Genomic DNA, 20,767 nt, shown 5'->3' on the forward strand with positions numbered 1-20,767 from the left:
ACCAGTTCAGGGCTTCTTACCTCAACGTTACTGATGTTTTGGGTTGGATAATTATTTGGAGTGGGGGCAGCACTATCCATGACAGGATGCTTCGCGGTCTCCCTGGCCTCTGCCCAGTCGACGCCACCAGCATTCCCCACTCTAGTCATGGCCATCGAAAAGGTCAGTATTAAATGCACACTGGGAGCAAACGCTCTTTCAGCCGAACTGGAAAAACTCTACCGAAGACACTGTTCTAGTCTATCTAATCGGCAAATGTGTTAGTTTCCGTTAATGAACATTACGTTGGGCAATGGCAATCTCGTATACTTTGCTGGCAGGAGTAGAAAATGGACCGAGATTTTTTTGACAACAGCTTTTTTGAAATATCATTCGCATGCCATCAATGATTTTTAGCATATTAACACCGTTGTACAATTGTTACTACAATCTAATGTGAGAACGTTTTCATCATCCCAAAAAGAAACTCAAGGTTGGGCATGGTGGCTAACGCCTGTAATCTCAGCACTCTGGGAGGCCAAGGTAGGTGGATTGCTTGAGCTCAGGGGTTTGAGACCAGCCTGGGCAACATGGTGAAAATCCATCGCTACAAAAAATTCAAAAACTTAGCCAGGCAAGGTGACATAGGCCTGTAGTCCCAGCTACTCAGCAGGCTGAGGTGGCAAATCGCTTGAGCCCAGGAAGTCGAGGCTACAGTGAGCCAAGATGGTGCCACTGCACTCCAGCCTCAGCCACTGAAAGAGACCCTGTCTCAAAAAAAAAAAAAAAAAGCAGCAGCAAAAAACAAAACAAAACAAAAAAACAACACAGAAACTTGTCTGGCCCTAGGCAACCCCTAAACTATTTTGTGTTATTTGCCTTATTCTGGATATTTCATACAAATGGAAACAAACAACGTGTATGCAGTCTTTTGTGACTGGCTTCCTTTATTAGCATAATGTTTTTAAGAGTTATCAATGTTTTAGCAGGTATCAAAACTTCATTACTTTTATTGCCTAATAATATTCCATTGCATAGATAAATCACAGATGTATTCATGAGTTAAAAATATTTGACTTATTATACTTTGGGACTAGTACAAAGAATACTGCCATAAAACTTTGTATACAAGTTTTTGTATACATGTTTTCATTCCTCTTGAATAGATGGAAGTGACATTTATGAGCTGTAAGGTAATCTAATTTTTAACACTTTGAGGAACTGCCAAAATGTTTTCCAAAGTTGCCTTACTATTTTACATTTCCACCAGCAATGTATGAGGGTTTCACTTTTTCCACATTTTTGTCAACATTTTTTATCTTCTGATTATAGCCATACTAGTGGTTGTGAAATAGTATGGTTTTGATTTGTGTTTTTTTATTAATGATGTTCAGCATCTTTTCATGTGTTTATTGGGCATTTATGTATGTTATGTAGAGAAATGTCTATTAATATCCTTTGCCTAGCTTTTTAATTGGGTTATTAAGTTTTTTGTGTTTTGGTTTTTGAGACAAGGTCTCATTCTGTCACCCAGGCTGGAGTGCAGTGATACGAAGATGGCTCACTGAAGCAAACCTCCCACCTCAGGCTCTCAAGTCACTGGGAATACAACTGCACACCACCACACCTGGTTAATTTTTGTATTTTTTGTAGAGATGGGTTTTTGCCATGTTGCCCAGGCTGGTCTTGAACTCCCGGGCTCAAGCGATTCTCCTGTCTCAGCCTCCGAAAATGCTAGGATTACAGGCATGAAACACAGCTATATATTTTGAATATCAATCTCTTATCAGATATACGGTTTGCAAATATTTTCTCACACCTTGTGCACCGTCTTGTCACTTTCTTGATATCATTTGCAGCACAGAAGGTTTTTTTAAATTTTGATCAAGTCTACTTAATCTATTTATTCTTTTTTTTTGTTTGTGTTTTTGATGTGTATTTAAGAAAGTGCTGCCTAACCCAAGGTCACAAAGATTTACTTCTGTATTTTCTTCTTAGTATAGTTTTTACTGTTACATATAGCGCTATGATTCATTTTCAGTTAATCTTTGCATGTGATCCAACTTCATTCTTTTCCAAATAGATGTTAGGTTGTCCCAATGCCATTTGCTAAAAATACTATGCTTTCCTCATTGAATTGTCCTAGCACCTGTATTTTGAAAAATCTTTTGGGCACAAATGTATAAACCATTTCTGGACTCCGAATTCTGTTCCATTAACCTCTATGTCTTTCCTTATGCTAGTGCCACACTGTCTTGATTACTTTAGTTTTGCAGCCAGTTTTGAAATCAGGAAGTGTGAGTCTCCTAACTTTGCTTTTCTTTTTCAAGATTGTTTTGGCTGTTCACTTGCACTTCCATATGAATTTTAGATCAGTTTGACAATTTCTACAAAGAAGACACCTGGGATTCTGATAAGCATTGCATTAAATTTGTGGATGAGTTTTGGGAGTAATGCCATCTTAACAATGATAAGTGTTCGGACCCATGAACGTGGGATGTTTCCCTTTATTCAGGTCTCCTTTAATTTCTGCTGACGATGTTCTGTAGTTTTGTAAAGTACAAGTATTTGTCTTTTTTTATTTAGTTTTTATTTTTTTAGACAGAGTCTTGCTCTGTCACCAGGTGGAGTGCAATGACATAATCTTGGCTCACTGCAACCTCTAACTCCCCAGTTCAAGTGATTCTCCTGCCTCGGCCTCCCAAGTAGCTGGGATTACAGGCATGCGCCACCACGCCCAGCTAATTTTTGTATTTTTAGTAGAGATGGGGTTTCACCATGTTAGCCAGGATGGTCTTGATCTCCTGACCTCATGATCCGCCTGCCTCGGCCTCCCAAAGTGCTGGGATTACAGGCATGAACCACCGTGCCCAGCCGTATTTGTCCTTTTTTAGTGCTACCCTTTTTGATGCAATTCTGCTTGACAGAATTTTTTTATTTTCATTTGTAGATTGTTCATTGTTAATGTATAGAAATAAGAAATACGATAATTGGATATTGATCTTGTGTCCTACAACCCTGATGCTCATTTATTCTAATAGTTTTTTAGTGGATTCTTAGGATTTTCTATATTTCAGATCATGTCACCTGCAAACAGAGATAGTTTTACTTCTTTTCCAATCTGGATGTCTTTTATTTAATTAATATGTATTAATTGATTTTTCAGGGTTAACCAACCCAGCACTCATGGAATAAACCCTACTTGATGGTGTAAATTTCATTTTATGTGTTGTTGGATTCAGTGTTACAGTATTTTCTTGAGAATTTTTCATCTGTATTCATAAGAGATAATTGTCTGCAGTTTGATTTTCCTGTGAGGTCTTTGTCTAGCTTTGGCATCAGGGCAATAATGGCTTCATAGAATGCACTGAGAAGTGTTCTCTTCTACTTTTGGAAGAGTTTGCAAAAATTTTGGATCAATGCATCTTGAATCATTTGGAAGAACTCACAACTGAAGCCATCTGGGCCTTGGTATTACTTTATGAAAGTTTAAAAATGTCTATTTTGACCTCTTTAGGTTATAGGTTTATTCAGATTTTCTTCTTTTCCTTAAGTCAGTTTTAATAGTTTGTGTTTTTCTGGAAATTTGTTGATTTCATCTAAACATTTAATTTTTGGCATTCAGTTGTTCATAATATTCCCCATGATACTTTTTTCTGTAAGGTTAGTAGGGATGTCCCTTCTCTTATTCCCGATTTTAGTAATTTGACTCTGTCACTTTGCTAAAGATTTGTCAATTTTGTTGATATTCTGAAAGAACAAGCTTGTGGCTTCTTTGATTCTCGATTGTTTTCTCTTCACCTAGTTTATGTTCTAATCTGGATTATTATTTTCATTCTTCTTGCTGTGGGTTTAGTTTGCTCCCTTTTTCCAGTGTTCTAAGTGGAAGGCTACGTTAGTGACTTAAGAGTTTTCTTCTTTTATAATATAGATAGGCATTTATAGCTATAAATTTCCCTCTAAGTACTGCTTTAGCTGCATCCTGTATGTTTTGACACAGTACACATTCATTTTTACTAATCTCAGAGTATATTTTTTCCTTTGTGATTTTTCCTTTGACTCACCACTATTTGGAAGTGTGCTGCTCAATTTTCATATACTTGTGATTTTACAAAATTACCTTCTTTTATCAATCCCTAACAATTCCACTGTGGTGGGAAAACATACTATGCATAAGTTCAATCCTCTTAAATCTACTGAGGCTTTCATTATGGCCTAATGGTCTGGAGGGTCTTCCATGTTGACAAGACTATGTATTCTACTGTTGTTGGAAGAGTGTTTTATATATTTATGTTAATGCCAATTTGGTTTTTGTGTTGTTGAAATCCTGTATTTCCTCGTTGATGTTCTGCTTAGCTGCTCTCTTCATTATTAAAAGTAGGGTATTGACATCTGCAACTATTACTGTTGAACTGTTTATTTACAGCACAATACAGAAATGCTATTCCTACATAGCTGTATTTCTTCCTTCTCTCATTAGTGATATTAGTGTCTTACATTGACATCTATATATGTCACAAGTCCAATGATATATTGTTACAATTATTACTTTTAAATGTTAATAGCTTTTAAAGAAGTTGATAGAAGAAAGGACAGCAAACATATACAGTCAGACTTAGCAGCTCTTTTTTATTTTTATTTTTGAGACAGAGTCTCACTCTGCCACACAGGCTGGAGTGCAGTGGCATGATCTCGGCTCACTGTAAGCTCTGCCTCCCAGGTTCACGCCATTCTCCTGCCACCTCCTCCCAAGTAGCTGGGATTACAGGCACCCACCACCACACCCAGCTAATTTTTTTGTATTTTTTTAGTAGAGATGGGGTTTCACCATGTTAGCCAGGATGGTATCGATCTCCTGGCCTCATGATCAGCCCGCCTCAGCCTCCCAAAGTGCTGGGATTACAGGCGTGAGCCACAGCGCCTGGACCAAAGCAGCAATTTTAAATATGTTCAAAGAAATAAAGGAAGTCATACTTAAGGAAGTAAAGTAAGGCCAAAAATAGATGAATGGATAAAGAAAATGTGGTATATATACAAAATGGAATACTATACAGCAGCAGTCCCCAACCTTTTTGTCACCAGGAACTGGTTTCATGGAAGACAATTTTTCCATGGACAGCAGAGGGGGTGGGGATGGTTTTGGGATGAAACTTTTCCACCTCTGATCATCAGGCATTAGTTAGATTCTCACAGGGAGTGTGCAACCGAGATCCCGTGCATGCGCAGTTCACGATAGGGTGCACGCTCTTATGAGAATCTCATGCCACTGCTGATCTGGCAGGAGGTGGAGCTCAGGCAGTCATGCTCACTCACCCACCGCTCACCTCCTGCTGTGTGGCTAGGACTGGTATCAGTCTGTGGTAACAGGTATGGGCCCGGACAGGTCTGCGGCCCAAGGGCTGGGGATTCCTACTATACGGCCTTTTAAAAGAAAAAAATTCTGTCATTCATGGTGACCTGGGTGGAATTGGAAGACATTATGCTAACTGAAATAAGCCAGGCACAGAAAGACAAATACTGTATGATCTTACTTATAAGTGGAATCTAAACAAGCTGACTTTATAGAAACAGAGTAGAATGGTGGGAGGAGGAAGGATGGAGAAAGGGGAGATGTTGATCAAAGAGTCCAAAGTTTTAGTTAGACTGGAGAAATAAGTTTTGGTGATTTATTACACTGTATGGCGACCACAGTTAATAATAATCTACTGTATAATTCAAAATTGCTAAAAGATAAAATTTTAATAGCACTGCAAAAAATAAGTTGATAATTTGGTTGATATGTTATTAGCTTAATTAAACCTGTCTACCATACATACATCAAATCTTTCTACATACATAGACCAAAACATCACATTGTACTCCATAAATATACACAATTATTATTTGTCAACTAAAAAAAGAAAGAAAAAAGTAAAAGAAGGAGTAATAACAGTGCCTCATCAAATAGAGACTAATAATAAGGAAATAATAAGCTGCTCTAAAAGACAGTTTCTTTTGTTTGCTTTATTTTCCTATGGATGGGCTGCATTTTCCTGGCTTTTTGAGGGTTAAATTTTTGTTGTTGAAAACTAGAAATTTTACATAATATATTGTAGCATGTCTCAATACTGATCCTCCCCATCTTGGGGCTTGTTATGGTTGGCTTATTTCCTTATTTATCTGTCTGGACTGTTTCTGTGATGTCTATTCCCCTTGCAGTAGATAGCCTCTGATGTTGCTCCTCAGGGTATGCACATAGTTACCCCATCCCCTCCCATGGGCATTTACACAGTCATTCTAGCCTCTCCCATTAGGATGACAATGGATTTAGCCAGGCTCTCTTTGATTGTCTCTCTCTGATCTCCCTGTTAAGTGTCTGGCTAGTCTGTCCCTACTGGTATCAAATCCAACTATTAGTCTCTATTAATTGCTAGCTGACTGTTCTATTTATTTTGACAATCAACTGTGGGTAACGTTGCTTCACAGTCTGATCCAGTTACATTTGATCCCTTTGAAGGGGTACTACTTCCTAACCTAAGCATTGTTGAGGTATGATTGACAAATAAAAATTATACATAGTTAAGGAATATAACATGATGTTTTGATACACACATACATTGTAAAATGATTGTCAAAATTAAGCTAACATATCCATCACCTCTCTCTCATCTAGTTACTATTGTATGTGTGTGTTAAGAACACATGAGATCTATTCACAGCAAATTTCAAGTATACAGTATATTAACTGTAGTTACCATGCTGTATATTAGATCTCCCAAACTTATTCACCTTGTAACTGAAAATTTGTACCCCTTGTCCAACGTCTCCCTTCTTCCCCTACTCCCCTTGCCCCCAACCCCTCATCACCACCATTCTACTCTGTCAAACTCACAGGAGAAGGGGTAGTTTTGAGGCAAGGTTTTGAGGCTTGCTCTGATCCCAGAAGGGCTCTTGTTAGCTGCTGCTGTCCATGGTTCTCTATTCAACTTCTAACTGGTCTATTGTTTCCATTTTTGTTTTCATGATGTTTCCTCTTAATTGTGAAGCAGTGGCTTTTTGAAAGCTCGTTGGCTGTATGTGCCAAAATTTCCACTTGTGGGAATCCATCTTAAGGATATAATGCAAAATGTGATAAAAGTTTTATGTAAAAAAATTTTCCATGTTGTTTTTTACACAGTAATAAAAATTTTTAATTTTTTATACAGAAATGGTAAAAAGTAGAATAATCCATTTAATATATTATTTTGCAACTATGCAAAAGAACACAAAAATCTGGCTAGGAAAATAAAAGGGCCAGAAGGAAATGTACCAAAATGTCTATAGTGGGAGAAAATACCTTATTCTGGTTTTAGGTTCTGAAATCCATTGTAGCCTAAGGTGATGACTACATTTTTAAAAATCCTTTGCTTCCTTCAAAAATTATATGAGATTTTCCAAAGCACTTCTCATATGATGCCTAAGGAAATCATCCATAGCATAAGTATTCATTAAAAGATATTAAAGGAAGAACATTTGGAATTCATGCTCTCAAAATTCCTCTTGAGAAGAGTTAGTTAATAGATATACTATTAATTTAGAGATAGAAAATCAAGACCAGGGTATATTGTATATTATGTGAATGATATATCAACAAATATAGCTCAGTAAATATATTTTTTAAAGAAAGAAAAGCAAAGAAAACTAAGACTGACAAAAAGGTCCAGATAGTGCTTTAAACTATTTTTATAGGAGAATGAAGGTGGCAATATTGATATTTTTGACCCTAACTTCTCTTTTCTTATTTAAAATTATCTGAGTGATCTCAGGGATGGAAGGCTAGTTCAAAATTCAAAAACAATCAATGTGATCTATCATATTAATAGGCTAAATAAGAAAAATAATTGGATCTTATAATTAGATGCTGAAAAAGCATCTGACAAAATTCAACATCCATCTATGATAAAACCTCTTAGAAATATGGGAATAGAGGGAAAATCCCTCTACTTGATAAAAAGCAACTACAAAATACTACAGATAACACTAGTGGTGAAACACTGAATGCTTTCTCTGTAATATTGGGAAGAAGGTAAGATGTACACTTTCACCATTCTTAATTGACATAGTGCTTATGTATGAAACAGTGCAAGAAGGCAAGAAAAGGTACACAGATCAGAAAAGAATAAAACTGTCTTAATTTTCAGATACAGTGGTTGTTTACCTAGAAAACCCCATGGAATCTGCAGGAAAACTCCCAGAACTACTAAGTGGATTTGGCAAGTTCATAGGATACAAGATAAACATTCAAAAATTAAAACTGTTGGCTGGGCACAGTGGCTCATGCCTGTAATCTCAGCACTTTGGAAGGCTGAGGCGAGCAGATAACTTGATGTCAGGAGTTTGAGACCAGCCTGGGAAACATGATGAAACCCTGTCTCTACTAAATACACAAAAATTAGCTGGGTGTGGTGGCGCATGCCTGTAATCCCAGCTACTTGGGTGGCTGAGGCAGAAGAATCACTTCAACCCAGGAGGTGGAGGTTGCAGTGAGCCAAGATCGTACCACTGTACTCCAGTCTGGGTGACAGAGCAAGGCTCCATCTCAAATAAAATAAAATAAAATAAAATTGTTGGCTGGGCATGCTGGCTAATGCCTGTAATCCCAGCATTTTGGGAGGTTGGGGCAGGAGGATTGCCTAAGGCCAGAAGTTCAAGACCAGCCTGGGCAATATAGCAAGACCCCCATCTCTACAAAAATCAAAATATTAGCCAGGCATGGTGACACATGTCTGTAGTGCCACCTAGCTACTTAGGAGGCTGAGGTGAAAGAATTAGTTGAGCCCAGGGGTTCAAGACTGCAGTAATCTATGTGCCACTGCACTCCAGCCTGGGCGACAGAGTGAGACCCAATCTCTAAAACCAAACCAAAAGAAAACAAAAAAACAAAAATCAATTGTACTTCTACATACTAGCAAGGAACACATTGACAATGACATTAAAACTAACATACCACTTACAATAGCTCAAAAAAAGAATACTTCTTTTCATTTTGTAGGTGGAAATCCAAAATGTACAGAACTTGCATGCTGAAAACTACACAGTTAACAAAAGAAATCAAGGAAGATCTAAATGAGACATATCACGTTCATGAAGTGGAAGCCGTAGCATAGTAAAGATGTTAATTCTCCCCAAGTTAATGCAATTTTAATGCAATTCCTATCAAAATTCAAGCAGGATTTTTGTAGATATAAAAAGATTATTCTAAAATTTATGTGAAAAATCAAAGAGACTAGAATACCTAAAACAATTTTGAAAAAAAAAAAAAGGAATAAAGCAGATGAACCTAAATTAAAGACTTAATATATAACTACAGTAACCAAAATTCTGTGGTATTGGGGGAAAGATAGATATATAGGTAAATGTAAAAGAATAGAAAACCAAGAAATAGACTCACACACAAATATACCCAATTGATTTTTCACAAGAGTACAAAATCAATTCAATGGCAGAAAGATAGCTTTTTAAACAAATGGTACAGAAGCAGTTGGATATTCATAGGCAAAAAAAAAAAAAAAGAGAACCTCTATGTCAACCTCACACTTCACACAGAATTAACTCAAAATGGGTCACAGAATTAAATGTGAAAAATAAAACTATAAAACATTTAGAATAAGAAGTAGGAAAATCTTTGGAATTTAGAGCTATAGTAAATAATTTTTAGACTTAAAGCCAAAAGCACAATCCATAAAAGGAAAATTTATAAATGCGACTTCATCAAAACTGAAAACTTTTTATCTGAGAAAGACCCTGTTAAGAGGAAAAAACCACAAGCCACATACTTAGTGAAAGAAAATATTTGCAAACCACATATCTGATAAAGCAGGAGTTCCCTAGCCTCTGGGCCACAGACCGCTACCAGTCTGTGGTCTGTTAGGAACCGAGCACAGCACAGCAGGAGGTGAGTGGCAGGTGAGCCAGCAAAGCTTCATCTGTATTTACAACTGCTCCCCATCACTCGCATTACTGCCTGAACTCCGCCTCCTGTCAGATCTGCAGCAGCGTTAGATTCTCATAGGAGTGGAACCCTACTGTGAACTACACAGGCAAGGGATCTGGGTTGTGCACTCTTTAAAAGAATCTAATGCCTGCTGATCTGAGGTGGAGCTGAGGCACTGATGTTAGCTCTGGGCAGCTGCTGCAAATATAGATTAACATTAGCAGAGAGGGTTGGCTGCACAGAGACTTTAATCAATCAATTGCTTGCAGACTCATATCAAAACCCTATCGCTGGCCGGGCGCGGTGGCTCAAGCCTGTAATCCCAGCACTTTGGGAGGCCGAGACGGGCGGATCACGAGGTCAGGAGATCGAGACCATCCTGGCTAACACGGTGAAACCCCGTCTCTACTAAAAAATACAAAAAAAACTAGCCGGGCGAGGTGGCGGGCGCCTGTAGTCCCAGCTACTCGGGAGGCTGAGGCAGGAGAATGGCATAAACCCGAGAGGCGGAGCTTGCAGTGAGCTGAGATCAGGCCACTGCACTCCAGCCTGGGTGACAGAGCGAGACTCCGTCTCAAAAAAAAAAAAAAAAAAAAAAAAGAAAAAAAAAAACCCTATCGCTGAGTGGCAAGTGACAATTAAGTTGCATCTGGTGGTAGGCTTCACAGTGGCAAGTGAGTTGATGTGCTTCAATTGTACAGTTGCATCTGGCGGCAGGCTTTAAGTCAGAATCTGACACTTATTTTAGTCTGCAGGTGGCCCGCCCATTTTTTTATTCGCCACTTCCATCCGTGTCTCTTTCCTGCACGGAGTACTTGTCTCAGTCACAGTTGTGGCAAGCCCACAAGCTAACCCTAGCCAAAATGAGTAAAAAACAAACATCACTAGAGAGCTCCTTTGAAAAAGGCAAAAGACCCAATGATGAGGCAGCAGAAGACTCTAAGACTGTCAAGAAAAGGAAAGCTGCATTTAAAAGAAGATACCGAGTCCTACTTAAATTACAGGTTCATTGCAACAGGTGATTCACATTCTCCAAGTCTGCTTTGTATAATGTGGTAACCGGCTATCCAGTGAAATCATGAAACCTTCAAAACTGCTTTGCCACGTGGAGACCAAGCACCCTGTATTAAAAGACAAGCTTTGGAGTTTTTCAAAAGAAAAAAAAATGTGAACACAAAGAACAGAAGTAATTATTAAAGACCACCACTTCATCGAATGTGTCTCCACTGAGAGCATCATTTTTAGTGGCTAAACACGTTGCTAATGCTAAGAAGCCCTTTGCTATTGGTGGAGAGTTGATCCTGCATACTGATAAGGATATATGTCATAAAATTTTAGGAGAGGCTGAAGTTCAAAAGGTGGCATGTGTTCATCTTTTGACTAGCACCAATAACTAGATGAATTGATGAAATAACAGAAGATATTGCAACACAATTGTTAGAGAGGATTAATGAGTCACCATGGTATGCAATCCAGGTTGATGGGTCTACCGATGTTGACAGCAAGGCAACAATGCTTGTTTCTGTGTGACATATTTTTCAGGAGCATGTGCAGGAAGATATGTTATGCGCACTTTTGTTGCCAACCAACATCACAGTTGCAGACTACTCAAGTCTTTGAATGATGACATATCAGGAAAACTAAATTGGTCATTTTGTGTCAGTATATGCACAGATGCAGTGGTTGCCATGGCTGGATGGCTGTCTGATTTCATTACTTGGGTCAAAGAGGTCACCTCTGAATGTGAGTCTACACACTGTGTCATCTATAGAGAAATGCTGGCTATCCAAAAAATATCACCTGAACTTAATGTTTTGCAGGATGTGATTAAAATTATTAGCCACGTTAAAGTGCATGCCCTTAACTCACGTCTGTTCGCATAGCTCTGTGAAGAGATGGATGCAGAGCAAACATGTCTTCTCTTACACACAGAAGTGAGATGACTTTCTAAAGGTGTATCACTGGCCAGAGTTTCTGAGTTACGAGAGCAACTCCAGGGATTTCTTTTAGAAAATGTCGCCACTGGAAGCACATTTCAGTGACACAGAATGCATCTCAAAACTTGCTTACTTGTGTGACCTATACAACCTGCTCAACAAACTCCATTTGTCACTTCAGCGGAGAATGACAACTGCGTTCAAGTTGGCAGATAAAGTGGCCGCGTTCAAAACTAAACTGCTGTAATCCCAGCACTTTGGGAGGCCAAGGCAGGCAGATCACTTGAGGTCAGGAGTTTAAGACCAGCCTGGCCAACATGGTGAAATACTGTCTTACTAAAAATACAAAAATCAGCCAGGTGTGGTGGCAGGCACCTGTAATCCCAGCTACTTGGGAGGCTGAGGCAGGAGAATCGCTTGAACCTGGGAGGCGGAGGCTGCAGTGAGCTGAGATCGCGCCACCACACTCCAGCCTGGGTGACAGAGTGAAAACAAAACAAAACAAAACAAAACAAAGCCAAACTGGAATATTGGAGGCAACAAGTGAATCCTGGGATCTTTGACATGTTTCAAACATTGGCGGAGATTCTGAAGGAGGGTGAGCCAGGGCCTTCTTTCTCCCAGTTGGTGTATGATCACCTATCTCAGCTTTCAAAAGAGTTTGAGCATTATTTCCCAATCACAAAAGACCCCTGGACTTGGAAGGAATGGATCTGCAACCCATTTGTGAATATGCCAGGTGAATCGACTTTGTCAGTGCCAGAAGAGGATCAACTGCTTGAGATCACAAATGATGGTGGCTTTAAAAGTATGTTGAGACAATTTCAAATCTCCATCCGTTCTGGATTAAAGTCGAGGCAGAATAACCTGAGGTTGCCACAAAAACACTGAAAAGCCTGCTTCCGTTTCCAACATCCTATCTTTGTGATGCAGAGTTTTCTACGGTGACAGCAACCAAAATGAGATTACAGAGTAGACTGGACTTAAGCAACATCTTTCGGGCGTCACTGTCTCGTATCACCCCCAGATGGGACTGTCTAGTTGCAGGAAAAGAAGCTCAGGACTCCCAATCATTTTACATTGGGGTGAGTTGCATAATGATTTCATTATATATCACAATATAATAATAACAGAAATCAGTGCACCATAAATGTAATGTACTTGAATCATCCTGAAACCATTCCCTATCACCCACCCAGTGTGTGGAAAAACTGTCTTCCATGAAACTGGTCCCTGGTGCCAATAAGGTTGGGGGCTGCTGTGATAAAGAACTAGTATGTAGAATAAAGAACTCTCCATACTGAACATTAAAAAAGACATCTATCCAATGAGAACATGGACAAAAGACAAAGAGACGTTTCACTGTAGAAGATATAGAGATGGCGAACAATCACACAAGGAGAATTTCAATTTCATTAGTCATTAAGGAAATACACATTAAAACTACCATGATAAAGTACTGTACACATTTCAGAATGGCAAAATTAAAAAACAGTGGCAACAGCAAATGCTGGCAAGGATGTGGAGAAACGAGGTCACTCATACATTCTTGGTGGGAATGCAAAATGGTACAGATACCTGGGAAGACAGGTTGGCACTTGGCTAAAAAATTAATCCTGCAACTAACACAAGAACCCAAAATTCTGCTCCTGGGGATTTACAGAGAAATGAAAACTTATGCTCATACAAAAACCTAAACATTTCATTTGTAATATCCAAAAACTGGAAATAACTCAGACATTCTTCCGTGGGTAAATGGTTAAACGAACTGTGTTACACCAACAGGATGAACATTCTTCTGTAATAAAAAGGAATGAACTATTGACACATTCAACAACCTGGATGAATCGCTAGAGAATTATGCTGAGTGAAAAAAGCCAATCCCAAAAGGTTACATATTGTATTATTCCATTTATGTAATATTCATGAAATGACAAAATTATAGAAATGGAAGACAGATTAATGATTGCCAGGAATTAAGGAGGGTTTGGGGATAGGAGAGAAGTAGACAGGGCTACAAAAGGGCATCACAATGGTTCCTGTGATGGAAATGCTCTGCATCACCCTAAATCAATGTCAAATATCTAATAGAGTATTGCAATATATATAATTTTTCAAGATATTACCATTGGGCAAAACCAGGTAAAGGGTACACAGGATCTCTCTATACTATTTCTTACGATTGCATGCAAATCTACCATTATATCCCAAAATCAAAAGTTTAATCTAGAAGAAAACTATCTGAGTACCTCCTATATACATGTTACAGCTAAAAAGAATACAAAAATAAATAGGATGGTTGAGATTGTTGCTTTGAGGAGATAAAGATGCAGACGTAAATAATTAAATTCCAAAGCAAAATAAAAGAAAAAAGATTAATGTCAGGGTAACTTAAAGTACTTTGGAAACAGGAAGTAAGCTACAAAACTTGGAGTAAACATCTTTAAAATTTTTTAAATTAATATAAATCATTATCAAGATTTATATATAATTTTGCTAAGGGCAATGATTTCAAAACTTTAAGAAGATTACTAGAATATACCCTACTTGGTCATAGTGTATTTTTTAATAACCTTTCGTGTGACATGTTCTGATATTTCTACTTCATTTTGTGTCAGAGTAACAGGTAAGACTTTTCCAATTTAAAAACATCAGTAAAAAAGTGTAAAGGACGTATTATTTGAAATTTTTTCTTTTTTTTTTTTTTTTAGACGGAATTTCGCTCTTGTTGCCCAGGCTGGAGTGCAATGGCACGATTCTTGGCTCACAGCAACCTCCGCCTCCTGGGTTCTAGCAATTCTCCTGCCTCAGCCGCCCAAGTAGCTGGGACTACAGGCATGCGCCACCACGCCCAGCTAATTTTTGCATTTTCAGTAGAGACAGGGTTTCTCCACGTTGGTCAGGCTGGTCTCAAACTCCTGACCTCAGGTGATCCACCTGCTTTGGCCTCCCAAAGTGCTGGGATTACAGGCGTGAGTCACTATGCACAGCCTGTTTGAATTTTTATAGTGAGTACCTATTCTTGAGTTACTTTCATCATTAAAATGTTTTTTTTGTTTTGTTTTGTTTTGTTTTGTTTTTTTTTGTTTTTTTTTTGAGACGGAGCCTCGCTCTGTCACCCAGGCTGGAGTGCAGTGGCCGGATCTCTGCTCACTGCAAGCTCCGCCTCCCGGGTTCACGCCATTCTCCTGCCTCAGCCTCCCGAGTAGCTGGGACTACAGGCGTCCGCCACCTCGCCCGGCTAGTTTTTTTGTATTTATAGTAGAGACGGGGTTTCACCGTGTTAGCCAGGATGGTCTCGATCTCCTGATCTCATGATCCGCCTGCCTCGGCCTCCCAAAGTGCTGGGATTACAGGCGTCAGCCACCACGCCCGGCCTAAAATGTTCTTATTTAAATAAAAGATAATTTGAAGAGTGAGAATTCCAGCATATACCACTTCATTAAAACATTAACAGTGGCCCTTACAGAAACAAACTAGATACATGATTCTCAAATACATTATCCAACTGCAGACTAACAAAATAAAAGGTTTGGCCGGGCGCGGTGGCTCACACCTGTAATCCTAGCACTTTGGGAGGCCGAGGTGGGAGGATCACGAGGTCAGGAGATCGAGACCTACCATCTTGGCCAAAATGGTGAAACCCCATCAATACTAAAAATACAAAAATTAGCTGGACGTGGTGGCAGACGCCTGTAATCCCAGCTACTTGGGAGACTGAGGCAGGAGAATCACTTGAACCAGGGAGCTGGAGGTTGCAGTGAGCTGAGATCGTGCCACTGCACTCCAGCCTGGCGACAGAGTGAGACTCCATCTCAAAAATTAAAAAATAAAAAATAAAAGTTCAATAGGGTTTGGCAGTAACAGAAATTTAAACATGACCAAAATTTTCCACTATTTCAAATACACTATGCATCTTCTACACATACTTTAAAATTCGGGCTCTATCTCCCCAGCCACTTCCTCCAGTGCAAGCTACACTAGCCATTACAAAGTACTTATTATTCAGTCCATACCCTTGCCTGTGTTGTTTTCCCATTTGAATGGGATGCCTCATTCCTTTAGAGCTCCTCAGTATCTCCTTGTGTACTCCTCCCTGATATTCCTGGGCTGAATAGAAATTTCCTCTATAAAGCTTTTAGTGTCTCTTATTAATATATCATTCATTACGAATTACTTGTATGTCAGTGGGAAGTCCCTGAGGACGGGAACCTATATCTTTTGAAAATTATACTCCCAGTGGCAAGTACGATGTCAGGCACAAAGTAGATACAATCAACTGAGTTACAGTTAAAAGAACCCGGCCAATTAATAAATAAATTTAGCTTAAAAGAATATCATTAAAGTTAAAATTTAGCTAAATAAACCTCAACCTCGTGGTTCTTTGCTGATCGCTATGTCAGTGTGTTTTATGATTCTGCCAGCTAAAAGTAAATGCAAATCACACGCTCAAAGGAAGAGTTTTTGTTACAGTCTTAAGCTGTTTGGAATACAGCTGTCATAAACTAACCTCTTGGATTTTAAAAATAAAAAAATAAACTCTAAGTTCAAAGACATGGCCTGATGTAATATTACATAAAAAAGAACTTATTTTTCCAAAATTATACTAACTTTACAGTAACAGCCATTTTAAAGAAGATTTTAAAAATATATTACATACCATTTCTATTTCTTGATCTTTAGCAACCAGCTGTCGATTAAGAAGTTCTTTGCTTGAGTCAAGTTTAATACAGAGTTCCCTAGTAGAAGACAAATCTGCAAGAGCGGACACTTTTTCAAACTGAACCTTCTGAAGCTCCTCTTCCATTTTTACAACAGACTTATGTAAGGTAGAAATCTGGGACTTGTAAGACCTTTCTGCATTTAAGTGCTGTAAGAATAAAATTATATATATATATATGTATGTATACATACATATTAAACTGGAAGAAAACTACAACATAGAAAAACAAAGTGGGGCAAATCTAAGAATAGTGCATTTAGCTTGTATGAAGTTTTAGATAATATAGGTGGTAACAATATGTACAAAACACTCTAATATAAATTCAGGTTTTTATTTTTTTTACATAATTCACGAGCAGGGTGGTCAACTGGTCATTCTTTTTAACGTACTTAGGAAAAAGAAACTTTTCCCACTGAAAAGTCTCCAGCCCCAAAGCTAGTTGAGATATATCATTTGACCAACTATATTAGCCAGTTTCAATTATTTTATACTACAAATGCTATTGTTGTTGTTAAAAACAAAAATGCTAGCCACTGTCTTATTCACAACACCTGTTTTTGAATTCTTGACTGGCATGTTGATTTCAATCATGATGTCATAAAATGAAAACTGATAACTCTTTAATACCTCTGAGGGAAAAAGACTAAGGGCAAGTATAAATGAAGTATATATCCACATTATAGGAAAAAAGAGCATGTTTTTAAAACTATGAGATTCAAGTTACATAAATGCTTTCGAATGTTCAAGATAATTCCACCCCCACCCTTTTCTTTTAGAAAAATGTCTTATGTAAGTGCACTGCCACCTACAGAGAAGTATTTGTTTGCGATAATGTGAAGACAAGAGGAACTGAGAGGCAAATACATTTATGTGTTTTTACAAGTGATTTCACAAGTGTAAAGCACTATAATTTGCTCCCACTATAAGTTATTTGGCCATAATTCACTCCTACTTTTTCTCTACCTCTTCCCTTCCTTCCTCACTCACTCTTTCTTATTCTTCAAGCCAACTTTTTATCCATCCTTCCATCCACCCACCCATTCATCACATATTTATTGAATATACACTCCGTTCCAGTCACTGTACATATTCAATGGTAAGTGGTATCTGCTCTAATGAAACATCCAGACTACTAGAGGAGTCATATATTAATAATGATACAAATAACTATATAAATACATAAAAAGAAAATATAATACCCTAAGAGAAAAAACAAAATGGAATCATATAACATGCTCAATTAAAACCAAAAAAGGCAGAAGAGCAGCTGAAGACTAAACAAATGAACAGTGCAATAAGTATACTTATAAATATGGGAAATATTAATCCAACTATAATTACTTTAACTATGACTAATCTATATACCCCAATTAAGACAAATGGTCAGAGTGGATAAGAAAACAAGATCTACTTATTTATCTACAATAAATTAATATTAATATTTAAATGTTAATGCTAATAAAAGGAAAGTTAGGGTAGCTACATTAATACCAGACAAAGCAAATTTCAGAGAAAGGAAAATTGTCAGTAATAAAGAGAGGGCATGACATAATGATTGCAGAAAGTTAATTTTCAAAGAAGACATAACAAACCTTAATGTGTATGTCCCTAACAACATGCCAACATATGTGAGGCAAAAAAATTGATAGGATGGCAAGGAGAGATACTATTCTAGATTACTATTATAGATTATTATTGGAGAATGCAACACCCATGTATCAGTAATTGACAGACCAAGCAGGCAGAAAGTCAGCAAGGATACAATTCAGCTAAATACCATTATCAATCAATTGGTTCTTAATATTTATAGAGTACTTTATCCAAAAACAGCAGAATACACATTATTATTTTTTTTAATTATACTTTAAGTTCTAGGGTACATATGCAAAATATGCAGGTTTGTTACACATGCATACATGTGCCATGTTGGTGTGCTGTACCCATTAACTCGTCATTTACATTAGGTATATCTCTTAATGCTATCCCTCCCCGCTCCCCCTGCCATGACAAGCCCTGGTGTGTGATGTTCCCCTTCCTGTGTCCAAGCGTTCTCTCATTGTTCAATTCCCACCTATGAGTGAGAACATGTGGTGTTTGGTTTTTTGTCCCTGCAATAGTTTTCTCAGAATGATGGTTTCCGGCTGCATCCACGTCCCTACAAAGGACATGAACTCATCCTTTTATGGCCGCATAGTATTCCATGGTGTATATGTGCCACATTTTCTTAATCCAGTCTATCACTGATGGACATTTGGGTTGGTTCTAAGTCTTTGCTATTGTGAATAGTGCTGCAATAAACATACGTGTGCATGTGTCTTTATAGCAGCATGATTTATAATCCTTTGGGTACATACCCAGTAATGGGATGGCTGGGTCATATGGTACTTCTAGATCTAGATCCTTGAGGAATCGCCACACAGTCTTCCACAATGATTGAACTAGTTTACAGTTCCACCAACAGTGTAAAAGTGTTCCTATTTCTCCACATCCTCTCCAGCACCTGTTGTTTCCTGACTTTTTAATGATCGCCATTCTAACTGGTGTGAGATGATATGCCATTGTGGTTTTGATTTGCATTTCTTGGATGGCCAGTGATGATAAGCTTTTTTTCACGTGTCTGTTGGCTGCATAAATGTCTTCTTTTGAGAAGTGTCTGTTCTGTTCTTTGCCCACTTTTTGATGGGGTTGTTTGTTTTCTTCTTGTAAATTTGTTTGAGTTCTTTGTAGGTTCTGGATATTAGCCCTTTGTCAGATGAGTAGATTGCAAAATTTTTCTCCCATTCTGTAGGTTGCCTGTTCACTCTGATGGTAGTTTCTTTTGCTGTGCAGAAGCTCTTCAGTTTAATTAGATCCCATTTGTCAATTTCGGCGTTTGTTGCCATTGCTTTTGGTGTTTTAGACATGAAGTCCTTGCCTGTGCCTATGTCCTGAATGGTATTGCCTAGGTTTTCTTCTAGGGTTTTTATGGTTTTAGGTCTAACATTTAAGTCTTTAATCCATCTTGAATTAATTTTTGTATAAGGTGTAAGAAAGGGATCCAGTTTCAGTTTTCTACATATGGCTAGGCAGTTTTCCCAGCACCATTTATTAAATAGGGAATCCTTTCCCCATTTCTTGTTTTTGTCAGGTTTGTCAAAGATCGGTACACATTACACATTCTTTACAAGCTCACATGCAACATTCACTAAGATAGACCACATATGCCCTATTAAAACACATCTGAACACACTTAAAAGAGCAAAAATCATACAAAGTACACTCTCAGACCACAATGGAGTTGAACTAGAAATACATTAACAGAAGGATCGTTGGAAAGTCCCAAAATATTTAGAAATTTAACAACATACTTCTAAATAACACATAGGTCAAAGAAGAAATCACAAAAAAAAGTTAGAGTATTTTTGAATGACATAAACATTAAAATATAACTTACCAAAATTTGTGGCATGTAGTTAAAGCAGTACTTACAAGAAATTTGTAGCACTGAGTGCACATATTAGAAAAGAAGGAATATCTGAAATTAATAACCTGGCTGGGAGTGGTGGCTCACACCTGTAATCCCAGCACTTTGGGTGGCCGAGGCAGGTGGATCGCCTGAGGTCAGGAGTTTGAGACCAGCCTTGTCAACATAGTGAAACCCCGTCTCCACTAAAAATACAAAAAATTAGCTGGGCATGGTGGCAGGCACCTGTAATCCCAGCTACTCAGGAGACTGAAGCAGAAGAATCACTTGAACCTGGGAGGTGGAGGTTGCAGTGAGCCGAGATCCTGCCATCGCACTCCAGCCTGGGCAACAAGAGCGAAACTCTGTCTCCAAACAAACAAACAAACAAAAAATAACCTAAGCTTCTACCTTAAGAAACTAGGAAAAAGAAGAACATATTAAATCCAAAAAAGAAAAAAAAAAAAAGCAGATGTATTAGTGTGTTTTGAGTTGCTGTAAAAGAATACCTGAGACTGTGTAATTTATTTTAAAAAAGAGTTTATTTCACTCATGGTTTTACCAGCTGTACAAGAAGCATTGTGCCAGCATCTGCTCCTGGGGAAGGCCTTGGGAAGCTTTTATTGATGGTGGAAGGCAAATGGGGAGGAGGTGTGTCACATACCAAAACAGTGAGCAAGGGAGAGAGAAAAGAGGTCTCAGGTACCTTTTTTTTTTTTTTTTTTTTTCCTGAG

The 20,767-nt window shown here is 38.1% G+C and overlaps 1 non-coding gene across 27 annotated transcripts in view; it reads right to left on the bottom strand.

Annotated features, from left to right (window-relative positions):
• The window catches only part of TSGA10 (testis-specific gene 10 protein), a 150,494-nt gene that overhangs the window by 24,597 nt on the left and 105,130 nt on the right, over positions 1-20,767 (bottom strand). For 19 of the 27 annotated variants that reach the window (XR_006691542.3, XR_012421921.1, XR_012421927.1 and 16 more), the window contains one exon: positions 16,529-16,738. The exons of the other annotated variants lie outside the window; for them this stretch is intronic. This is a non-coding gene — a transcript (testis-specific gene 10 protein). The remainder of the gene's footprint in view (positions 1-16,528; positions 16,739-20,767) is intronic. 27 annotated transcript variants of the gene reach the window in all.

Source organism: Macaca fascicularis, chromosome 13 (assembly GCF_037993035.2).
Source record: "Macaca fascicularis isolate 582-1 chromosome 13, T2T-MFA8v1.1".
Classification (NCBI taxonomy): domain Eukaryota; kingdom Metazoa; phylum Chordata; class Mammalia; order Primates; family Cercopithecidae; genus Macaca; species Macaca fascicularis.